Here is a 22,607-nt window from a genome sequence, read left to right on the forward strand (position 1 = left end):
TGAAATAAAATAATAATAATAACATGAGATGTTGATATCTATGTAATTGTGGTTTCGTATATGTGGATAAAAAGCAGTGATAGCCTAGAGGTTAAGAAACTCCGCCACTTGATCAAGGGGTCCGAGGTTCAAATCCCTCTGATTTTCAAAGTTATGTGCGTTATATTAGAAATTAATTATGAGTAAATTAATTATCACTAAACAATGAAGGAATCTATCATCGCGAGCGAAACCTGCATGCATACCTGAGAAATATTGAAAAAGTTTTCAAAAGTATGTAAAGTCTAACGATTCGCACTTGTCCAGCGCGGTGGTCGTGCGCCTAATTCTCAATTTGAGAGGAGACCCGTGCCCAGCAGTGGGACAGTAATGGGTGGCGGTGGAGTATGGCCTAATCCTTCTCGGATTAGGCCATACTCCACCGCGCTGGCCAAGTGCGTATTGGTAGACTTCACATACCTATAAGATTTTTTATAAATCTCTCAGGTATGCAGGTTTCCTCACGATGTTTTCCTTCACCGTTTAAGCAAGTGATAATTAATTTCTAATACGCACATAAATTTGAAAATCAGAGGTGCGTACCTGGGATTTGAACCTCGGACCCCTCGATAGAGAGGCCGCGTTTCTTAACCACTAGGCTATCACTGCTAGGAAAGATTGAAATCAAACAATTTGTAATAGGCATAAATTGTCAAATTTAGTAATGAGCGTTAAAAGTAAACGTTCACTTGTTATCGCCCGTTGCAATAAATAAATTTGTGTAAGGTTTTGTCTATCAAAGTTTTGAAGGGTGTGGTAAGGGAGACATACTTTTCCGAGGCGTTCCAGCTTAGTCCTCAGGGGTAGCGGCGCATCTGTCGCCGACCTCAGGTAGGAATATCTAACCCTATCTGGGGTTGATCACAGATGTCCATGGGCGGTAGTAGCCACTTACCATCAGGTGGACTGCATGCTCGTCTGTTACTCCTATATTATAAAAAAAAAAATCTACTCGTAGCAGCAGAAATTGTCAAATTTCGTTATTTGGTACGCAAAAAAATTGAATACATTGTTGAATATGAACACACGCATACCTACGTAATAAGTAATTCGTTACATCTAATTTCTCGGCAATCACGTCAGGGGTCCTGTATTCGATGTCCGACGAAAGTAAAATTTGTTAACAGCATTTAATCTGTGATAATATCGGGTGATATTTTATGTTTGTGTAAGAAAGTCGTTACTCAATACAATCATATTCAGGTATACTTTAAGATATCATTACTTAAAATTACTATTAACAGTCCAAGTAAAGTATTTTTGTATTTTTGAACCTATCCCGGAAATGTTTGTGTAAGAAAATCGTTACTCTATACATTCACAGTCAGGTATACTTTAAGAAATAATTACTTAAAATTACTAGTAACGTCACAAAGTACTTCTGTATTTTTTATCCTATCCCGGAAATTCAATATTTTATCCAATTTTAACAACAGTTCATTTTGTAGTCAAAATAAATTAGACTGTTCACGGTTTTCCGCGAGCTTCCTTGTTATTTACGACGAGTTAATAGTAAGGGCTGGCTTCCCTTTATCACAACGTCATTCACAGTGACATTTATTGCCCTAACATAATAATATGTTATTTTGTTTAGGGCTATTGCCCATCAGTCGAAAATTCAGCGAATAAAAAAACGAATGAAATATAAATTGACAAAAAGTAAATAGGAATAGTTTGTGAAATTTAGCGAAAATCAAAAACGGAATTGAAATATATAGATAAAAAACAAATACGTAATATTTAGTTAAGAATAGTTATAATCATAGAGACCATAGAATAGTTATTTGAATAACGGGAATCGAATTTAGTACTCCTGAATAGCAAACCAGTGACAGAATCATTGTGCGGCGTTCGTCTTCCGTTAATATCAAACAGACACCATCAAACACCTATTTCTGCCTAATAACAGCAGTGTTAAGCGCTGCTGTGTTCTAGTTTAAAGAGTGCGGTAAGGGTACTTTTCCGAAGCGTTCCAGCTTAGTCCTCAGGGGTAGAGGCTCATCTGGGGTCGACCCAAGTAGGAATCTTATTTTATCTGGGATTGATTACAGATGTCTATGGGTTACAGTGGCCACTTATCACCACATACTCGTTTGTACCTCAACTATTAGTGTCTCCTTTATAATATCCTGAAAAGTCCATCCTCTCCCTCCTATCTGAAACACCGTTTTTCATATACACGGCCTTCTTTGGCACCTTGTAGATCTCATCTGAAATCCCTTCTTAATTATCCTTCTCACAAAACTTCTTTCTACTCCCGCTCCTTTTCCGTTCATGCATGCAGACTATGGAATTCACTACCGCCCCATATTCGTCTTTCCAACAGTATTTCTTTGTTCAAAAGAAAGGTAAAAGAGCACTACTTATCACTGTCATAATTAAGTATATATTTGTATGTATATATTATTGTATATATTATGTGTATATAATTGTATGTATGTATATGTATATGATATCTATCCTACCTATCCATTTTGTGCACACTTTATTTGCCTTTCATACAATTTTTCTGACCATAGGGGCTGCTGGAAGAAATTCCAGGTTGGAATAAGTAGTCCTTTGTACTACATTTCTTTTTAATGCTCTATTTCTTTGTTATGTTCTGTGTACACAAATTTGTAAATGAAAATAAATAAATATTATAAAAAAGTTCGTGAATGGTTTATTACTACAAAAATATTAGTATATTACCTATACCAATAAATTTTATTTAGGTCATAAACTTCAAATAAAGTCGGTTAGTTTATTTATAAACATCGAATTAACAAGTTTTAATTGCGTGTAATATTTCAAAGGCAATCGTTAAATAACCTTAACTTCGAAGGTTCAATGTATAAAGTCGACATAGGTATGATGATGTCTATTACGAAATAATATATTATATTAAAGATCATAAAGATACTGTTTTTATAGTCAGCCACGTGTAACACACAATTTCTAAAAATTCAAGAGTCTATCTATTACGATTCGAGAAGGAAGACCTGTGGGCCTACCACCATCTTTTAAAAACCATCATAGTTCAGGAAAGTTTTATTTTCTCCTTAAAACAGTAAAATATTCCGACATACACGGTTGAACAAACTTAAACGCTTATTAATTTTTCGCTTATCCATTGTATAAAACCAACTGAAATTGTCATATTTTGCTTAAAAAGTTAAATTTAATGCAAGAAAAGTAAAAGTATGATTAAAATAATAGATGGTAAAGTAGATGGTAGTAGTAGTTACTAAGACCACTGTGTCCCGAGCAGTGGTCTTAGTAATAGGGTTCCGATTAATGGTGGTTAAACATATACTACCTCTCAAAACAGAAAAAGTCACTTTACGTATAAACTGCTGTCTTAGGACAGATATTGATTGTCCCTGTAGTCCCGGGACTAGAATAGAGCTACGGTATCCCCTGCCTGTCGTAAGAGGCGACTAAAAGGGGCTTCCGGGGTTGCGGGCGGCAAAAGTGGGAACTCAAACCGTCCAGCAAGCGAGCCCGGGAAGGACAGCGGTTTGTGTGGTCGCTTATCGCTGTAATCACCAGGGCAGAGCCCGATAGAAGGGCATCGCGTTAGGAGGACCCCGGTTGTGTTCCGTTGGAGATCCCGGAGTTCTCCACCGAACGCCGAGGACGGCCACCGGGGGGGTTTTAGTGTGGTAAAAGTCCCACATATCCCGGCGTGGCTCCCACGGCGTCGGGTACCTTTTGAAGGTTCCCCCCTTGTCAACCAAAAAAAATAAAAAAGGACAGGATATTGATGTGTTAGTGATGTGATCAGAGTTGAACAACCAAGGGTCTACCTGACCTCAGGAGTGGAGTTCCGGGGCTTTTCGGCTTACTCCTCAGGGGTAGCGGCGCATTTGTGGCCGACCTCAGGTAGAAAGCTTATCTAATCCAAGGTTGTCTACAGACTCATACCACCAGATGAACTGCTTTCTTGTCGGCTACTCCTTTATTATAAAAAAACGGGGAAAAAAGATTTTTTATGTAGTCGACTTCATAAAAATGTTTTTTAGCAGTACTAGTAACATGCTGGTTATAGTAGCTGAGTAGCCAAAGCTACTGCAAACATTATATATTTTTTAAATGTCAAAATATAACTATGTCCTTCACCTACATAATATTGTTCCACACGAATTCCTGTCATATCTAACGTCAGCCAACGTCCCACGTTCCTACCTTTATATAATAATTAAACTTACAAAATAATTATAATAACATCATTAACATCGTCTCCATTTATCAAATGAGAACATTAACGTCGTGTGAGAATATTTAATCTATCTCTCTGTATTATATTGTATATTGTTAGTTTACTGTTTGAGGCATACTTATGCGCAATAATCTTATGTAGCTGTAGTCGAATGCATGTCCAGGGTTTTATCCGAATGCGTTTAAATTTTGAAAGATTCACGTGTTTTCATAGAAAACTTGGAGGAAATTTACATACATAAAACCTTATAAAATCATAACTTTAATAGTCTCAAATAGAAATGTACTTAAAATACCTAAGAATTAATGGTTTTTTAATAGTTATGGGTGTATTTGCAAATGATATATTACAATTACGTATGTCAATGACCTACCTGTATTCGATTTAGCATAGGATACCTAAATATACTTCTATGACCCAAGTAAAGCTAACTTCAGTTTACTAAATCTTATATTTATCTCTACATTTAAATAATTTTAAAAATTACAAGAATACCTTTCTTATATAACAAATCCTTCGTTTTACAGTAAAATACCTTTTTCACTTTATTATATAATACCCTTGTCTTTCTAATTTGTAATACAAATAACAAATACCCAACATTAATTTTTATTCCCAACAAATTACAAAATCTGTTATGACGCTTGTCACAAACGTTGTTAACATAAAATCATAATGACATGATGCAGAAAAACGTTGACGACATATCAAAACATCGCACCATTTACTTTGCGTAAGCCATTTTAATTCTGGAAACTGGAACGTAACGCCAACGGACTCAGACACACCGATTTGTTGCGATGATGCACATTTTTCATTACGGCAATGCAGTTATGTAAAGACGCAGCGCCGGGTTGCCAAAAAGAGATTTTAGCACAAGTTATTCAGGTGTCGACGCTTCCTTCCATTCGTGTTAAGCTGATGGATGGTCCTTTCTATACATTTTTTATAATATAGGTGCAGCAGACAAGCACAGTCCACCTGATGGTAAGTGAGTTCTGCCCATGGATGTAATCAACCCCAGATAGGATTAGATATTCCTACCTGAGGTCGGCCACAGATGCACCGCTACCTTTGAGAACTAAGCTGGAATGCCTCGGAAAAGTTTGTCTCCCTTACACCCTTCAAACCAGAACACAGTAGCGCTAAGATAAGGAACTAGAAGCAACGGCTCTGTCTGCCTCACCACGGCAATGCAGTTACGTAAAGATGACAGGACCGTGTTACCAAAAACAGATTGCAGCACCAGTTAATCAGGTGTCGACGTTTCCTTCCTTTTGCGTAAGTTGATGGATTGTGCATTTAATGCAAGATAAGGAAGACAAGATTCATGTGAAACTTTTTGAAAATTTGCCTTACGGTAAACATCTAGAAGCAAAGGCTGTCAGCGGTTGTGAATGCGTAGCTCTTGACAATGACAGAAACTGCACCCTACCAAATAATCTTGTAACATGTGCCATCAAACCTTGTAAATTAGTTATAATTAATGGTTAAATCGGCACGGTTAGTTATCACCTGAATTCTTGGACCTTGCCTCTAATAACTATATAATAAAAATAAATATGATCAGCAAGTAACAAAATGAGAACAACGCGAGATCGGGACTTGTGGAACATTGGTGTGAAGGCCAAAGGACAACTAATAGCGACAGGCTGAAAGAAAAGAATAAAATCGGCAATCTGTACCAGAGAACTTGAAGATGAAACAACAGAATTTCCAATAAGATATATTGATCTACCGGTACTTCTACTCAATAAAGAAGATTTGAAACTATACTCATCAATATGCGTATATGTCATTACGTAAAATTCGTTGCATTTACGTAACACCGATATGTAACACCAACTGCTAGTAAACACATTGTCTTATTAAACATGCCTTTAATTTACATACATACGAGTATATCTCGATGCATATTTTCATGCATTTTGCTGTTACATAAACGACATTAACGAACTTTAGGGATTTGCACTGCCAAAAACAAATTTTCATCAAGACCAATTAGTGCGACATCTTCCATTTACGTCATGCTGACAGACAGTCCCTATAATCCAAGGAATTTATTCAAGATTAAGCTGCTGAACAAACAGGTCCATCGATCTAACCAACTGAATGAGCTGAACAACATAGGTTCATCCACCAACCAACCTATCAACGACCAAAGTCTGCCAGAGAAAAAGAAAAAATGGTAGCTCCGCCACACCTTTGTCTAGCAGGAAGCAGTTCTTGCATTTCAGTGGAAGATTGGTGGATGACTTAAATATGTGGCGACCACCTAAGTCTTCGGGAATAGCAAATCACCTGTCAGTTAGAATCAAGTCTATATGAAGTTTGTTACAAACATGGCCATGGGCAGCAGGGGCCGATTAACAGCAGATGGCAAGCAAGCTTATGACAAGATCATTTAATACTTCAATCTTATCAAAAACGACAGCTGTCCTTGTTCTCTGCCACATCTAGGAGCTTACGCAGCGAGTCACTCATAACAAAAACTGCTCCATGACGAATTGCAAATGTTTTAATCCCTGAACCTATTAGTTCACAGTCTTTTTACGAAAATTATGTCGTATTTTTAGATGTCATCTAAGAAAAAAATCGAATACACGAAGTGAAGACGATTCGGCTAGACCTCAAAATTAATTGTAGTTCAACTTCTAAAACTCGACCAAAGCATAATTATTATGTGTCTACAATTTTGATTTTGATTTATTACTTGTAATTTATTGCTTTTTTAATTGTTTCATTTTTTATATTTATTTGTGGTGTGTGTTGTATTTTAATTTTACTTTATTTGATTTTTTTTTTCTTTTCTAATAGATTTTTTAAGTATTTCATTGGATTTAATTCAGTTTTGTAATTGATTTAATTTGTAATTATTTTAAATTTAATAATATATAATCGTATCGGAGAATTGTAACTGGTTAAGGTATTAGGTGGAGTACACTAACGCATTAGGCAACCCTGTAATGTTAGATGTAAGATATGAGTAAATAAATGAATAAATAAAAATAAAATTTAAGTCATAAAATTATTTAAGATGAAGATATACTTGTTAGTGGCGCCTCTAGCGGCAACTATGTGACTTTCCCTTCCATTGAGAAAGGTCTGGAATGTAGTCTGGAACAGTGTAACCGGCGGCAAAATTGACGACGCAATTCAAGAAATTCGCTGCCAAAACCAATTTTAGGTGGGAAATATTTGTATGACTAAGTGTATTTCGCGTTTTTTCTGCTTGCAAAGCATAGTTCAGTAGTGTTATCTCTCTTTCTGGTACACACGTTTCCATTTATATATCATTAACACATTATATTTGCATTCTATTGCACTAAACTGATTTTACTTTTGAGAAATAATTTATGTCTTTGCCGCCCACTAAAAGTGCTAAGCGGCATTTTATTTTTCCATCACCAAATCGTGCTTCCCGGGGCAGGCTCCCGTTTGTGCCGTGCATACTACGCTTCTGAGGAACGCGTCTCCTTTCAGACTGTTTACACCAATTTCCAAGCTTTGAAAAACTTTTCTACAGGACTTTTTTAACTAACAGAAAATGAAACATTAAAAGCCAAATTCCCAGCAAATCTTTGGACAGCCCTACTCAATTAGTACGTAACATAGAATCAGATCAAAATACTTCTCCAGCACTTGATTCCCCTTAGACATTAATAACACAGAAATAATCGGGGTCATTCATCGCCGCTCTGCCGTGACCACGTCGTGGTCGCCAAGAATGCCGCATCAAAATTATATATCCGCCCAACCTGGAGACACAGCTGTTCCACTGAGATCGCAACACGTCCTATGTTCATGGCTTGATATTTATGAAATATTTCGGAAAAAGTTTCCATGATAGAGGACGTTAGGGAGGACATTTGCTTGCGAATGGGTGTTTGTTGTAGACTGTATTGATTAATACGAATAGTAGGCAGAAAGTTATTTATTTTATTTTAAAACACGTACTTGTAGTTTAATAGTGGGATGGGAAGAGAGCCAGTGTTGCCACATAACAAACATTATTGTTGGGTTCCCAAAAGCGAACACCACTTGAAACGTAAAGTATGTTCTGATGGTACCATTTTTAATCAGTTAAGGTGTTGATACTCGTAAGTTCAATTAAAAGTTTAAAGAGTTTGAATTTATCTTCACAAACCTATTATCAATTACGTTCAACATTGATAAGTTAATGTACGGTAATTATAAAACGCGACGAATACGAGTAATTTCGATATTCCTTATGAAGGAAGGATTTGGCCACATTATTTTATCCCTAAACTGTTATCTATCGAAAGAAATTACCAGATTAGGACTTTTCACATTAGCTTATTATTTCTTAGTTCTGTGGATCGACTACGGCAGCACCAATGCCACATCGATTTCTTGCTAATAACAGCAGTGATAAGCGCTGCTGTTTTCTGATATGATGAGTATGGTAAAACACACGTGCTTTTCCGAGAAGTACCAAATTAGTCATCGGTGGTAGCACCGCATCTGTAGTCGACCTCGGATAGGAATCTAATCTTATTAGGGATTGACTACAGATGTCCATGGGCGTCAGTAGCCACCTACCATCAGATGGACAGTATGCTCGTTAGCTTCTTCGATGTTATAAACAAGTCACTTCTATAGAGAGCTTGTTGATACTTGTCTTTGTAAATAAACACGTAAAAATAAGAACCATAAACCTTGAGAATCAAATAAAGTATACTAAAATTATCATCTTCAAATACACTCCGTTACGAATACCAACACGCTGGAAAAGCGACCTTCGAACCACTTGATTGTCTTCTAGACATGTGTCTCCGATAAATTATTAGAAAGGTTAGGTTAGGTTCTTCACGTGGACAGTGTCAAGAAGCAGGGCAACCTCACCGTTCACATACATTTGTGAATCTTATTTCTGAAATAACAATAATTTCCGTTACAAGGTTTTCAACGATAAATCTTGTAACGGAAATTGACTATTTCCAAAAGTGTCTAAAATACCTTGAGTATTAATTCATTTTGCAATTTTCTTTATAATATGCGAACATGTGTTCCACTAAGTGGCTATTTTCGCCCATAGACATGTAATCAACCGCATATAAGGCTAAAGTCTTACCTAAAGTCTGCCACTCTTTGTCTCCTCCCCTGAGCACTAAGTTGGAACACCTGCAATAATATCTTCCTAACCCACACTCTTCAAGTCGGTATAAGTGCTTAACACTGCTATTATTAGGCAGGAACAGATGTGGGCATGGTATTTCGGAGTATAAGACTAATTGAAGCAAAACTTATTAAAATAAATTAAGTTGTTGTCTCTGTTTTACTTCGAATTAATTAATTTCTATATTTTACTTATGAAAAAGATTGTTCATTACTACTATACTATTACATAAACCCCATGTCCTTTAATTTTGATGCCGAAGTTTTGAAATATACTGAAAATATTTAAATGACGATATGAAACAACATTTCACACATATTCTAGATATAAAAGCTTCCTCAGTCAAAAATGAAAACCTCGAATATTATCTACAAAATTCATAAAAACTAGAACAACGACTCTACTACCTTTTGTCCCATAGCTAAAACTATCCCTGTATGAGTTAAACTCATCACTTACACTCATAACTCATCGAGATTATCTTGTAGTCGTTATGGAATTAGCAAAGGTACCATTTGATGGAAAATGTAATATCTTACTGGAGTGCCAAGTGCCAACTAGGTCAGTCTTAAACGTGGAAATACTGGATTTTTGAGTCTGAAATTCCATGTTCCGGAAATATAGTTCGTGTTCTAAATATTAAAATATTCATAACAAAATTGTAACATTGACTGACGGGTCGACAATGTACCTGATGTCTGGGTCTGACAAACAAGTATAGTAGGCGCCAAACTGCTAGTCCGCTCTGAAGTTGTTGCGAGCAGGTGTAGTCATATAATTTGCTATGGCGAAGCGATTCATTCCTATATTCAGAGCGAACTTGCAGTTTTATGCGGACTATACTATGAATAGATTTTTGATAATTACCCCCTAAGGAACTAAATAAATGGTGAAATTTTGTCATAGTCATCCACCCTTTAATGTCCCACTACGCGGCATAAGTTTCCTCTCAGAGAGAGGGCTTTAGGTCACAGGCAGCCGTGCTGACCAAGTATAAATTAATAGTCACAATCTTGAGATTTTTTAAGAACTCTCAGGCGTGTATGTTTCCCTTCACCGTTTTTAAGTAATTGATAATTTATTTTTATTTCGCACAAACTTGAAGAGTCTGAGATTTAAAACGTAATAACGAGAGAAATTTAATTAAGAGAACTGATAGTTTTTCTGTGATAAAAGTAGCACTCATTGAAGTCCATCTTAAAATAAGTGGTCACTGTTCCCATGAACATCTGTAGTTAAAACACTCCGAGTCCTACCTTGGGTCGATCACAGATACGTTGCCTTCACCGAGGACCACGTTGGCACGCTTATAAATTCAATTGTATTGCTTTTCCCATTTAAATAAGGTTCTCGTGGAAACACAATAGAAGTACACAATGTTACATTTCAAAAACTAATCTGTTATCTTCGTCTATTTGATATTGATTTGATATTTAAATATATTTAGAACTATAGATTCCAGACCAGGCCATAAGCCATTCTACATCGTACCAATGTTTTTTACCCATTTTATGTTAGAATTTTGAGTACTTTGATGGGTATTATAATGACTAGAAGTTCTTTTTTGAGTTTAACGTATTAATTACATAGGTTAATTTTGACCGCCGAGCCATTAATCACGTAAAAATGCAGATTTTCTTTATATAATATCAGTTTTCAGTACAATTATGTTACCCACCTAATTATGTATTACTTACATGTTATTTTAGAATTAAATATTTAAACTTTACTAACTACGTAGGTATGTTAATACGCAGGAAATTCTGAATCAGATTGATTCGCCCACTAAAAATATACGCTAAAATTTGGCTCAAACATCTAAAATAAAAATATCAATAAATTTCATAATGACCGCAACTGCTCACAACTTATGAGATGTAGCAATAAATAGAATGTTACATAGATAAACTACATTCACTCATTTTTATATCATATAAAATTCGCGGTTCGTTCCGTCTAATTTATAAAATTTAAATTCCGAACTTAGCGGGAATGGAACGCAATTCGGTCGCCAAGAGCGAGCGGCACAGATTAGACAAGCCTATCAAATAACATCTATTGTCTAGTGGTTTTTTATTATCTGTTTGATGGTCGCATAAATAACACAAAGAAAATATGTTGTCTTTTGTTTAAACGAATTGGCGTATTAATTCGAGAAAATAAGCGCATTAATGTTAATTTTATAACCATTCGTCTTCGTGGCGCGAGCTCGTAGCATTCCTTAATAGATCGTAGCACTCGCGTAGCAAACGCATTACTCACAAAGTTAATCGACACTGCCCGTTTTTTTTATTTTTTTATTTTATATGATAGCCCAAACTATGTTATTTTTATTTAATAAAAATCATCCTTTGGTAATTATTTTTTTATCCTGACTAGAAATTGCTGCTGTTTAATAATCACTGATTTAATTTATATCAAATTGATTTTTAAAAGGATTTTTGACCTATTTGTATAGTGTTGTCTGTGTTTAAAAAACTAAAAACAAAAAATTATAAAATCCCGTACTCTCGCCATTTCGAATTTTAAACACCAACCGTTATTTAATTTACCGAACACAATCACTTCACTGGAGTTCACTTTTTAAATTTGAAATTGGAATATATTCCAGAGGATACCGCACTGCTTTGCGCGCGCTTTCAGACTAGTCACGGCCGCTTCGCGTGGTAACATACAACTAAGGTCTTATTTATATATTTCATTATAATTACGTTTATTTTTCACGACTCAACACGTGTTGTGCTCGATGAAATATGTTGTTTATCGTTTATCGTTTAATTTTTAAGTTCTTTGTCCTGTCAAAGGTAAAACCATTACGTAAACATCGTTTACTGATTTTTTTAAGTTTTTTGCAAATCTCTGTGGACTTTTAACAGCTTTAAAAGCAGAATTTTATACGTCAAGTGGGAAATCTATTTTTATGAGTTTAAAAATTTGGATTAAAACAGAAAATATAAAAGACAAAAAGATACTTTAAACCAAAAATCATGAAAATTAAACCCTACATTCAAGACTGTAAAACAGATTAAAAATACAGGACTTAAAGCAGAAAAATAGTGTAAAAATTCAGGAACTAAACCTACATGTGTTGCTGTTCACACCATTTATATTATCTGTGCCCCCATACAACGCTCACGCACACAGACAGAACATGGCGCCAGTCGGCGCCGGTGACGCACACGTCAATTGAAAACAAGTCATTTTCGTTGAAATCTAGACATATTTATATCCTAACTTTTGGTTCTAATTGCAAAGTATATTTGAAGCCTATCGGGCTTTGTTTTATTTTCTTGCAGTCAAATTCGATTTTTATAGTTAAGGTTACGGTTAAGGCTACGTAAAAAGATTTTTTGTAAATCAAGAAAATATATTTTTTACAAACTCGCCCTCGTAACTTCTTTGAGACTTTTCCAGTATAGCTTATAGTTTCAGATTTTGATATGGTATAGTTTCTTTCGACGCTTCTCCTCTACGAAGGATAATGCAAAGCGGCAATAGATTATAAACATTCAGAAAAATTAAAATATTTCGATTAAATTTGCTATCATTCAAACATAGATTAATATATTCAAAGTATAATTCATTGTAGAGTGTAACTTTTTGTGAGTGTATGATTTTTTTATAGATTCTACAAAACGAATGACATATTTGCAACACCAGAGGAGTCACCAATACATCGTCGGCTTGAAAGAAAGTCATAGCGCTCCGGGAATACATCGGAAGGAAGTACATTTCTCACCTCACCTCACCTGCATGTACGTGATTAAAATGACTGTGCAAACCGGCTTTTGAGAACAGCCACGAGTCCAGTGAATGTGGATGGAACCTCAACCTTCGGCCAGAGAACTCCTCGGAACACTCGTTGTTAAATAAATGTTAATACGCGAAATGCTTAAATTAATGAATGGCGGGAATTTAACTGCCAAATGAATATGAAAAAATATGTATTTTCTTAAAATTGAAGCTTTTTCTTTAGTTTGTCATTTATAATTACTTCCCAAAATATGATCCTTATAAGCAACACTATCAGATAGTGGAATAATATAGAGGGTGTATTTTCAAAATGAACTGGTTCGATTCCCGGCTACGGAAAAATATAGAAAAAAAGTAATGATGCAGTTTTAGTTTTTATCAAAATCGGCCTTGTAACTACTTTCAGCATTTTCCGCTAATCCTTATAGTTTCAGGTTTGGCCCTGAAGCTCCATTGAAAAATTCACCCTGTATATCACATTTTTATCCACGAAAAGACACAAATTATTAATATGGCTCTGGTATTGGTTCTAAATAAAACATATTCGTTTTACAATTTTGTTGTTCTAATAAAATAAACTTTTTTTCCACAAATAAAAACTGATTATTATTTAGAATAAAAAATCTCCTATTTTTACTAGTTTGTTCTTTTTGTTATCAATATGCATTGATAAGTAAAGATTACTCACTCCTAACAAGAAAATGTACCCAGTTTTGAGAATTGAAATAGTTGCGTAAAAAAGTTTTGCCACGTCTCTGTGCTAAAATGTCCCTAAAATATTTGAAATATTTAAATTAATAGTTAATTATAAGTTATAGTAAATTACGCAGTATTAGTTGTTTATTCGTAAATTTTCTCTAAAAATGTTTTTATTTGTCAAGAATTCAAAAAAGAACTTACTAATAAGCCGTTTGTGGCTTCATTCAATTTCAAGGCGGCGAAGTATCTTTACTAATCTATGTCAATATGACAGATTTTTTTTACAAATATATTCGTACAATTTTCAGTATATAAGGGCGCTCTGCCCTACGTCAGTGCCTCGTACACTCGTAAATTAATGTGCCGAATGCTTTAAATAACATTGCAATCAACTTTATTAATCGATGTTTACTCTGTAGCGACGATTTTACTAAATCTCGTGGTATGCCCATTTGGGTGATGTCCAAAATTGTGACTAAGATATCTCGGTGAAAAAGAGATATATCTGGTATTTGATTATTTTCTGTTACTGTTACCGTTACTTATGTACTACTACTGGTAGAGTTTTTCTTCAGAATGGTATGGTGGTAACCATCACACCGTTCTGGAGAAAAACTCTAGTCGGACTATAGTCCGCGCCAAACTGCTAATTCACTCTGAATATAGATACGAGTCGCATCGAATAGCAAATTATAGATATTAGCGGGACGAAGACAGCGCGGGACCCTTCCCGGCACCGGTCCGCTGCCCGCTCCCGCCCACGGGTACATAGCTGCGTTATGAATATATGCTTGTAGTTGTGCGCAACAACTTCAGAGCGGACTAGCAGTTTGGCGCGGACTATAAAACCGGTATGGTTCGACCAGGAAGGTCCACTACCGCACCTATTTCTAGCACCTATGTCGCAGTTCTTACGTTACAGTGAAGAGTGTGGATGCTGGCTGACTTATACATCTGTTCGGCTTCAGAAAAAGCCTATATTACATATGAAATCGGTTACAAATGTGCATGGCAGTGACCACTTACCATCAGGTGGACTGCATGGACGTTTTTTATTTCAAATTAAATCAAATCATTTTTTTAACAAACAAGGTTCTTTACAGAACACTTTTTGAATGTCAATTCAACTACCACCAATTCACAAGGTGTTTCGTTATGAAGAAGAAGAAAGATCATATGAAGAAACAAATCCTTCTCATTCCGAGAGAAGACCCGTGCCCGCAGTGTGTCCGTGCGTGCAGTGGGACAGATTACTGTACTATTAGGGTTGATGATAGAAGAAATAAATAAAAAATCTGTCTAGAGCAAGCTCTACTAAGCTACTGCGATACGAAAAGGAGGAAAATTTGAGTCAGGAACCAACTTATGTCAGATGATTACAAAAAAAAACAAAACAAGGCTTCCGATAAGGTTTTGAAGCAAGAGCTCAACGTGGTCTCCGGACCAATACATAATAATAAAATGTAGCCACTAACGTTAACCCATGAACATAATCAACCCTTTGCGTTCCCAGGCACGGCTCTCTTCTCACCATAACCCATAGTTCACCCATACCGCTTCTAAAACCTTTTACTCTATAAAATTTACAGTAAATTGAAATTCTCATTAAGAAGTTTTATTTAATATTATTCAGAGACAATATAAATAAATATGGTCATACATTAATTAATTTAATTGTAATAAATGTCACGCGATAAAAAATATTCGCAAAGTTAAAGAACATTAAGGTTCTCACTTGATGTCTGAAAAAATACAAGTTAACGGTCATTGAACCCAAATCAAAACAATCAAAAACGGAGAATTAAAATATTTTGAAAATAAATACAATGACAAATAAGGATCAGCTGGCGTTGGCGACCGGCCAGCACTGGCCATTGTTTACATTAAAAAAGCTTTTTGTGCTAACTGCGTTTTTTGGAAATAAAAATAGTACATAATTGACGCTTGCACTTTTAAATACTGCTCTGAATTGTTGAACAGATTGCTTTCGAAAAATACTTGAAGGCTTGAGAAGAACGGGATTTAAAAAAAGAAAGAAAGATTAAAGTACTTTAAGTATATAATGCGTCTAAAGTAATTTGATGAGTTGTATGAAAAATTAGAGGCCAACACTGCATATGATTTTTTTTTATTGTATAAAGAGAGGTGATTTTACAATTACTTATTAAATTTACTTTTATTTGATCAAAGTTATGATATCTTTTAATTTTCTATTACAAAGTATCAGTCATCATCAACCCATTACTGTCCCACTGCTGGGCACGGGTCTCCTCTCAGAATGAGAAGGATTAGGCCATAGTCCACCGCGCTGACCAAGTGCGTATTGGTAGACTTCACATACCTTTAAGATTTTTTATAAATCTCAGGTATGCAGGTTTCCTCACGATGTTTTCCTTCACCGTTTAAGCAAGTGATAATTAATTTCTAATACGCACATAAATTTGAAAATCAGAGGTGCGTGCCTGGGATTTGAACCTCGGACCCCTCGATCGAGAGGCCGCGTTTCTTAACCACTAGGCTATCACAAGTAATCAGTATTACTAGTAAAATGCTTAGAGAACATATAAAATATCTACCAGTGCCAAACCGTAGTATTAAAACATGATATTAACTTGACGAAAGTATTTAAACTTCTTAATTATAATAACATTTAACCTCAAATAAGTATTTATCGTTTTTCGTTATATGACAAAACGAACTTTTGCCCGCGGCTTCGCTCGCGTTACGAAGTAATATTATTAACTAAGAAGATTTATACAAACTTTCAACCCCTATTTTATGCCCTTGGGGGTAGAATTGAACAAAATCCTTTCTTAGCGGATGCCTACCTACATGCCAAATTTCAGCCCGATCCGTCCAGTGGTTTGGGCTGTGCGTTGATAGATCACTATGTCAGTCAGTAACCTTCGAGTTATATATATTTAGATAGGATTGTGACAAATTAATAGTAGGAGTGATAGCTTAGTTATTGGAAACCCTGCCTCTCGATCGAGGCCCTCTGATTTTTCAAAATTCAATTTTTACAAATTTCAAGATAAATTTTAATTAATAAATTAATTATCACTTAGTTTAACGGTGAAGGAAAACATAGTGAAAAAACCTGCATACCTGAGAGCTTTATTAAAAAAATCTCAAAGGTACATAAAGTCTACCAACATGCACTTGGCCAGCGCGGTGGACTATGGCCTAATCCTTCTCATTCTGAGAGGAGACCCATGCCTACCGGTGAGGCAGTAATGGGTTGATGGCGAACAGTATTAGGTAATTAAATTTACTGTAACATTGAATACTTATACGTGTTCATTAAATCTCATTTAACTTATAAAATGAGTTACGTTATAATTTTACGTACGATTTACGTAATCATTAAACGTCATTACAGTAAACCAATTACATTACACACGACGCAGACTCACAAATTTGTTAAAATCCGGCAAAATCCCGAAAACACTCAGGAATGTTAATATGATTTACGATATCATCAAAAGATGGCGTTGTGACTCATTTGCGAAGCTCGCGGAAAATTCGCAATTTTTCGCACACTGAACCTCTGCCAAATGTTACACATTAATTTTGGATGCATAGGTAACCTAAGGTCGCCCCCAGGTCTGCTTGTCACATTGTAAAGGTATGATTAATAGGCAGTGATAGCAAAGTGGTTAAGAAACTCGCTGTCGTGATCGAGGGGCCCGGAGTTCGAGTCCCAGGCACGTACCTTTGATTTTTTTAAAGTAAACATCATGAGACCTGCATACCTGAGAAATCTTAAACAAAAGTTCAAATGTATGTGAAGTCTACCAATACGCACTTGGCCAGCGCGGTAGACTATGGCCTAATCTGTCTCAGAGGAGAGGAGAGATTCTGAGAGGAGACCCGTGCCCAGCAGTGGGAGAGTAATGGGTTGATTATGATGATGATGATTAATTGGGGAATGAACGAATAATTGCGTTTAATGGTACAGTTGTAATTGCACTCTTGTGAAACTCTCCTGAAGCTAGTTCTATTCTAGTCAAAAAGTCACATATATAAATGTATGTAAGTGCTAGTGTATTAATACTAATACTTCAAAGTCCTTTTGAAGACAGTAACAGCCTAGTGGTTGAAACTTGACCTTACACTCGAGGGATCTGAAGTTTAAACCCAGGGAAACTCCGACTATTACAAGGTTTCTATATATATACTAGCTGACCCGGCAAACGTTGTGTTGCCATATAAATAAAAAAATGTTAAGAGTGAACAACCCTTATCACTTACGAGTTTGAAAAATAAATAGAATTTTTGAAACTGCGATGGTAGCGAAGTCTGTCAAATCCAATGTGAAACATTCCAAAATCAACAACTACTTACGAATTAAAAATTAATTAAAAAAACCTTTTCCACGGACTAAATTGTGAATCTAAACCATTCTCAAGTCCCCTTGAACACACAACAAATTACATCAAAATCAGTCCAGTCGTTTAGGAGGAGTTCAGTGACATACACACGCACATAGGAAATATATAAATAAATGTATATTAGAAATTAATTATCAATTGCTATGACAGTAAAGGAAAACATCGTGAGGAAACCTAAGACTTCTTAAAGGTCAAAGTCTACCAGTTCATACACAGCCAGCCCAACAATGGGACAGTAATGAGTGGACGAGGATATTTTTAAATGAAGGATGTTAGTAATCCATTCAAAAAACGAATCAATTTGGTGGATCATCAAAAATCTGCTCTCAATAGTAAATTGCCATTTAAATTGAGACGTGGACAAATCCTGATGCTCTCACAACAAAATTACCACAGAAATAGATAATATGACCCACATTTCAGTTGATTCATCAAACAGCTTACTTGTTGCAAATCTGATTTGCGCTAGCACACACGTTATCTGATCTGAAATAAATCTTGGCTTGATCAGCTTCAATTGATAGTACTTTAGTTTCTCTTGTAATTTTAAACTACTTATGATAATGTGTTCTGATATAAAAATACTTCAGAATAAGACGAAAGTTTTTATAGTATCAAGTGGGCTATCCAAAATATAAGTTGCATACTTATTATTTTTTAGTCTTTTAGTTTACCTTTTATATCTTTTCTGCTACCCTCTTATCATCATATTTTTCTTTTTCTTATCTTCTTTTGCATTTCGCTAATACTACATGTTTTTTTACAAATGTTATTTCTTTATGTTTATTTAATCGTGTCTTTCTTTTTTATTATCTTCTTTTCTCTTTCGCTAATATATATTTCTTTACTATTCTTATTTATTTACGTACATCAATGAATTGTTTTTTTCGAATTAAATCTAAGCAGTTCGTTCACCTACACTTTTTGGTTAATATTTTTATGTATTTTGCTTCTCCTTTCCCATCTATTCTTTTTCTTTTCTTAACTTTTTAGTCATTAGGTTACCTGTTATCCTTTTTTGTTATTAATCTACACTAATATTATAAAGATGAATACTTCGTTTATTTGTTTGGTTGTAATGAATAGGCTCGAAAACAACTGGACCGATTTTAAATTTCTTTCAGCATTCGAAAGCTACATTATCCACGAGTAACATAGGCTATATTTTATATGAAATAAATTTGATAAATAGATTTTGAGGCGGTACAAAGTTTGCCGGGTCAGCTAGTTAATTATATTCTCTAATCTTTTTTATCTTTCCACCTACTATAACAGCTACCATAGTCGTATAAATTAGATTCTGAAATATATATTATATTTAATAGTCTAATATAAAACGGTAGTTTAAAATCAGCAAACTACATAAACCCAAGGATAACCTCATCAGAGTTAACGTTAAACAGTCTTATTTTAACCCGTGTCGCGTGAATCACATATATCGAAATTCACACATTCAGACACATTACACGTCTAGGTCGCTTCTCCGCCCACCATCAGGATTATTTACAACGATCTCAAGTTGGCACACCCCTAGCGCTAACCCGAAATATACTGGGCAGCGCTTCTCAAATGGTAGGTCGCACCGGCTCCGTGCCGGAAAATAAAGTACCGGGTCGCGAAATTGTCGCCATCTAGTGCAACAATAAGCGCTGTGTTCTGGATTGTGATATGTTGACTTGTTTATCTGAGGCGTTCCAAATTAGTCCTCTAAGCAATGCGTTTATGGCCATTCTCAGGTAAGAATGTCATCTTATCTGAGATTGATTACAGATGTCCATGACATTCAAGTGGCATTTTGCTAGCACCTTTTCTATTTAGAAAAAAAAAGTTCCAAATAAGGATTTACATTACGCAAAATAACTTTTTTTATTTGACTCAAAAGTTATTAAAAAACAAAATTGGATGATTATTTTTGCGCCACCTTGTAGTACTTATATGTTAGTAGTCTCGTATTTTTTTCGTAGCACATAGAAGCTTTTTTTTACTTTAAGACGTTTTATGGGCATACATTTTTTTATTATCCTTCCATGTAATAAAAAAACTTGAGTGATAGATTGGTGGATCGCAATGGAGAAACTTGAGTAAAACCGGGCCACAGCATAATAAAGTTTGAGAAGCACTGTCCTAGCGGTTTTTATAAGATATTTTTATGATTATGTACCGGTTACGCCGAATTACGACTAGCGACTAGTTATTGCTGTTGGTATTTTGTGCAGAGTAACAAGAATAAAAAATATGTCACGTAGCGAAATTAAAAGTTTATCTCAGAATTTGTACCTATGTATTGTAGGTTTTTCATAGTCGAACCTAACGATAAAGCAGACGTGCTACCTGATGGTAGTAGTCAACGCCTACTACCATCTCCTGCGGTGCTGCAAAAGTCGCCTACGGACTTTTGCAGCACCGCAGGAGTCGTGTTTTTATGTGCGGTTACAGAATTCCAAGGACGCCAATGTCTTTTTACCATCAACGGAGCCTTATTGCCCAATTTCTCCCTAGATTCAGATTTTTTTTCCATTTTCAGGGTTCCTTACCCAAAGGGCTAAGACGGAAACTTATTACTAGACCTGCACTTTCTGTCCGTCGGTCAGTCCCTCCGTCTGTCACAGTTCTCTATCTCTTAAACTTGAAGTTACTACGCTATACCAAGAAATATTTAAAGTAAATATACATACATCCGCATACAAGAAACCGCTGCTCTTGGACATCTTTAGCTTTATATATAGAACCGTAATAGTTAAACACTTCAAAATTTCAAAACACACATACTTCTATGACTGCCATGACAAATACAAAATAAATGCAATATTTGGTGATAAGGAACCCTTCGCGGGCCAATACAACTCGCACTTGAACATTGAACAATTATTATAAATCTCAATATATATATCTTACACGTGCATTAAGCTTAACCTCCCATGCTCCAGTTTAGAAGCGGCGAATAAATATTATCGTACAATCCGGCCACTGCACACCATTTCATACACTTCCTTCGCTCATAAACTAGAGATATTATTTTAAAAACGAGCGAGTCTGACGGCGTTCTAACCGGTTACATTTCGACGATATTCTTGAGTATCGCGGTTATTTCGCGAAGATTAGTTTTAGTAGAACTTTCGGACGCGACTTGGGTTTAATATTTGGTCTGATGGAAATAATGCGCAGGAAAGATATGTGTACGTAAATATATTTAACTGGTTTATAAAGCTTAATGAGTTACTTCGCAGGATTTGATCATTGTCATCGATCCTATCAAATAACGTTACAAAAGTAGGTATATTTTTATGAAAAAAATAAAATAGTCATTTAAAAAACACATCCTACATTATTAAGCTTCTAAGAATCAATCTGTGAGAAGCAATGATTTAATACAAAAGAAGGACTAAATACATAAGAAGGAAAACGCTCCTTTTAATTTTTTTCATACATTTTCTCAAACAATTATTAATTATTGTCTAGCTGTCTAGGATGTTTTAAGCCAACTGGCGATATAATATATATTCTTTAATATGCTAACTTTCACATAAAATAGGTACCTACCAATCATACATTATGCGGATGGGTGAAGGTTGTCCCTAATTCGGATCATCTAATACAAAATTGCGACTTTTCAGTCGCAACTTTTTGTCGCAGTTGTTTTTACACTCCACGTAACTATGACGCGAATTCTGTATATTTTTACATCACAACATCCTGTTGGCTACATCGTTACAAAATCGATAATTTGTCTGAATGCGCCACAAACCGTATTTTACGTATTTAATGTTAGGTAAATAATTTACTTCATCACTCAGTTACACCTGTCCTCTACACGTAGATAGGGATGGCGACTTATCGATAAAGTTTAACTTTATAATCGATTCGAACCAATAAACAAAACGATCGAAAAGGATCGATTGATGAAAACATTTTGAAATCGATTCCAATCGAAATGCAAAGATTATATCGAGGACTAGAGGATCGATTCCGATAGCGACAATTTTTTTTTATATAATATAGGAGTAGCAGACGAGCATGCAGTCCACCTGATGGTAAGTGGCTACTGCCGCTCCTGGATCAGGATAATCAACCCCAGATAGGATTAGATATTCCCACCTGAGGTCGACCACAGATGCGCCGCTACCCCTGAGGACTAAGCTGGAACGCCTCGGAAATGTCTATCTCCCTTAGCACACCCTTCAAACCGGAACACAGCAGCGTCTAACACTGCCGTTATTAGGAAGAAATAGGTGTGGCGGTGGTGCCGCCGGAGTCGAACCACAAAAGGTTCTACCACCTTCCAATCGACTCTTATCGATAAAGTTTAACATTATAATCGACTCGAACCAACAACCGAATCGATCGAAAATGATCGATTGAGGAAAACATTTTAACATCGATT

General features: G+C 35.5%; 1 protein-coding gene across 8 annotated transcripts in view; it reads right to left on the reverse strand.

Moving 5' to 3' along the window:
* Positions 1-22,607, reverse strand: part of cher (filamin A protein cher) — a 96,488-nt gene that overhangs the window by 34,507 nt on the left and 39,374 nt on the right. The window contains exon 1 of one of the 8 annotated variants that reach the window (XM_073089802.1): positions 11,889-12,038. The exons of 4 other annotated variants lie outside the window; for them this stretch is intronic. The gene's annotated coding sequence lies outside the window, so the exon portion shown is untranslated. Of the gene's footprint in view, positions 1-11,888; positions 12,039-22,607 lie in introns of those variants that run through there. 3 more of the 8 variants (XM_073089801.1, XM_073089803.1, XM_073089804.1) reach the window with 3 other exon arrangements.

The sequence above is a fragment of the Epargyreus clarus genome, unplaced genomic scaffold, assembly GCF_041222505.1.
Source record: "Epargyreus clarus isolate Ecla_fem2 unplaced genomic scaffold, WU_Ecla_fem_2.2 ptg000031l, whole genome shotgun sequence".
NCBI lineage: Eukaryota > Metazoa > Arthropoda > Insecta > Lepidoptera > Hesperiidae > Epargyreus > Epargyreus clarus.